The following is a 3,852-nucleotide window of genomic DNA, read 5'->3' as shown; positions in this document are numbered from 1 at the left end:
TTCGAAGGTCGCATTCGGAGTGTCCTACTTGCTTTTCTGAAATGAGACAGCCTCGATAACGTATGCAGCCTTCGAATGCGACCTCCGGAGGACGCAGCCTTCTAAATGAGAAACAGCTAGTATAAAAACATGGACGTAGTGTCCGTGACGTAACCTGTAGACTTCCGACGAGCGTTTTGAATCCTAAAGTAGGCGGAGCCAGCCGTCGCCATCTTGGCAGCGCGTCACTCCCGGATAATCGAAAATGGGCAAAGAGGCGGGAGCTGGCTGCTGAAACCACACCCACCTAGCTCGACGGTGGTGACCGCAGCGGCAATCCACCTGTCACTCAAGTGGCCACGCCCTTAACTATGCAGAACTTTAAGGCTTAATATAATTTAAACAGTTGTCATGAAGGGCAAAATCATGTTTTGAACCAGGCTGTAAACATGTTTTTTTCTGCTGTAAAGTTGGGCATTTTAACATGGGGAGTCTATGGGATTGACTTCCTTTTGCAGCCAGCCTCTAGCGGCCAGTTGATGAATTACAGTTTAAGTCACTTCCTTTAAGGCTTAATATAATTTAAACAGATGAGTTATAAAAAAAAAATCACCCCCCCCTGCTGTAAAGTTGGGCATTTTAACATGGGGAGTCTATGGGATTGACTTCCTTTTGCAGCCAGCCTCTAGCGGCCAGTTGATGAATTACAGTTTAAGTCACTTCCGTGTTGGCTTCACGAGAGAGGTTGCCCTCGAACTCACTCAACCAAGCGTTCTAACCACAACCTCGCCCCTCCCCACCCCCCAACCATTCGAATTTCTGTAGGCGGGAATTATTTTTAATGACATTCTAATGGGCCGCTTTGTGATATCACAAAGCCCGGAAAACAAAAACAAACGCTGTAGTCCAAACGAGCCGTTCGTTGTAGTTCTTGAAAAGGGATTTTTTTAAAAACGAAATATCTCCCTTTGGAGTGGACTTTGAGATTTGTAACTTTCTAGATCTTTTTTATGCCCAAACATACACACTACACACTGACTAAAATTAAAAAAGTGAAAAAGCATAATAGGAGCCCTTTAAAACTTTACAAGAAACCTGGCAATGAACAATGAAACACTTGGATAACACCGTGTCCTAACTACACGCGACGCGACGCCGCGACACGCGAACAACAACATACAAACTATAGGGCAGTAGATAATCTCAGGTGATTATGTGCTTTATTCAAAGTTAAACGTGTCTAATATGAGTTTAAATATACTTTTGTGTGACCTTATACTATAGCCATACTGAAAGCAACAATAGATAGTTTACCTCAGATCTTGAAAATAAATGACAGCAAAGATGACCGTTAAAACTGTGGACTCACTGCGAACCAACGAGTGTAGTCCATGACAAAGATGTTATCAGTCTCTCAGTATGTACATTTAATGATGTTAAAAAGGTTTAATATTTATGAATTAGATTATAAACGTATCCATTTCGCTGCAAGAGCAGTGCGCTTCCAGAGAGCCCGCCCACACACGCCTCTGATTGGCTGTGATATTTGATTGATTCTGTCGCGTCGCGGTGTCTTATACAGTCTATGGTGGACAAATTGCTCGTCGCTGGAATCTTGTCGCGTCGCGTGTAGTTAGGACACGGTGTTTGGATGTCAAGGAAATCTGTTTTTAAAACACTTGCGCCTAGCCCTTGGAAATGTAATATGTGTATTCATGTTTCTTTCATAATATACACGCTTAACAAATTTATTAGACCACCACCACCCAAGGTTTGTGCCACAGATTTATTGATTTATGTTGAGTCTAAAATGCCCAGAGGTTTAACAATCAAGACAAAGGTAATAAAATGCTTGAGTATCAAAAAGTTTTCTTAAGGTTACACAATTTGTCCTGAACAAAATGTGCCTTTTCATAAAATGGTCAGACATATATGTAGGCTATATATATGATGATGATGATGATATATATATATATATATATATATATATATATATATATGATATAACATATATGTAAAAAAATTTTAAATAAAAAGTAAACTACTGACCTTGTATATATAGCCTAGTTTATTTGATTTTGTGAAAAGGCTCTTCTGTGGTCTTCTGCTTGCATAATAATAAAAAAAGAACTGTTCATTCAGCAGAGGGCAGTGTTAACCTGCGCTTACAGTCATACATTTCCTTTGAATCACAGTTTCTCACCCATATACATCATTTGTTTTTTTGTCAAATGAGCTCTGTTGGATGCATAAGTGTCAACCAAAAAAGAAAAGAAAACCCACAGGTAAAGAAACCATATAATGAGCATATTCTTAATCAAAACATAATTTGTCAAAGATCGTATGGTTATTATTTCTACACTAATAAGACACTCTCATTATGTGCTAAAGCTTTATTACACATAGTCAACAATATAAAATAATATTTAAACATTTTCCCAGCACAACACCTCAAAGACATTATTTAAAACCACAGGTGCAGAAAAGTAGAGCGGGCGAATTTTGTGCCAGTGACCACCTACATAAGAAAAACAGGACTTCCAACATTAGCATATAAATAGTGACACTTTTTTCGTTCCTCCTCCACGTAGATTATTCAATGTCATTTACAGCATAAGAAAAAACACTCTGATTACTGTGGTTGCGATTCAGTTCTTAAACCTATTTGTTGCGTTGATGTGCACAAGGAAAACATTTAATGGAAACGCTTACAAGTTGATTTTCAAGCAGGAGGTTAATTGGACTGGGTTTTTGGAGGAAAGATGAAATCAACATGCACACAAAACGCAGCTGAAGAGGCTTTCAGAGAGCAACATGGCCATGATTACACATTTTGATCACCAAAATCAGAAAGCAACACAGAAATACACAAGTATCCATTCTTCTCATTGGGGCAAATTGCTCTTGATAGCATTCTTGGAGAGGGTTGAAGCAAGCTAAGGCTGAAATAACCAGCACTGCCATCCATGTTTCCCACTATGCTTTGAAGCAGAGGCAGCAAATGAGCAGCGAGTGCTATAACTTTGGGAAATCATAGGATCATTTGTTGGTGAGAGCTGATTTACCATGTAAGATGCATTGGAGCTTTTCTAGCCAATGTTTGCATGCTATATAAAAACAGTAGAATTAGAACAATCATAATTAAATACAAATTATATATAAAACAAACAATTGAAAATGATTCAAACAGATATTTTTATTAATTATTACATTAATAAAAAATTAATTATTTAACATTAAAATATTAATGAAGATAATCATTAAAACAAATGCTCAAATCAGACAGTCATTTATGGCATTAGACTTTTGATAAGCTACTCTGAATAACATAAATGTACATTTAATTCCCATATTGTCTTATGGTCATTTTTTTTTTTTTTGCATATTCTGGTGACTGAGCACAGTATGTGTATTAAAAACGAAATATCTCCCTTTGGAGTGGACTTTGAGATTTGTAACTTTCTAGATCTTTTTTATGCCCAAACATACACACTACACACTGACTAAAATTAAAAAAGTGAAAAAGCATAATAGGAGCCCTTTAAAACTTTACAAGAAACCTGGCAATGAACAATGAAACACTTGGATAACACCGTGTCCTAACTACACGCGACGCGACGCCGCGACACGCGAACAACAACATACAAACTATAGGGCAGTAGATAATCTCAGGTGATTATGTGCTTTATTCAAAGTTAAACGTGTCTAATATGAGTTTAAATATACTTTTGTGTGACCTTATACTATAGCCATACTGAAAGCAACAATAGATAGTTTACCTCAGATCTTGAAAATAAATGACAGCAAAGATGACCGTTAAAACTGTGGACTCACTGCGAACCAACGAGTGTAGTCCATGACAAAGATGTTATC

Source organism: Sinocyclocheilus grahami, unplaced genomic scaffold, assembly GCF_001515645.1.
Source record: "Sinocyclocheilus grahami isolate Dianchi unplaced genomic scaffold, SAMN03320097.WGS_v1.1 scaffold9.1, whole genome shotgun sequence".
NCBI lineage: Eukaryota > Metazoa > Chordata > Actinopteri > Cypriniformes > Cyprinidae > Sinocyclocheilus > Sinocyclocheilus grahami.
This window is presented reverse-complemented; position numbering follows the sequence as displayed.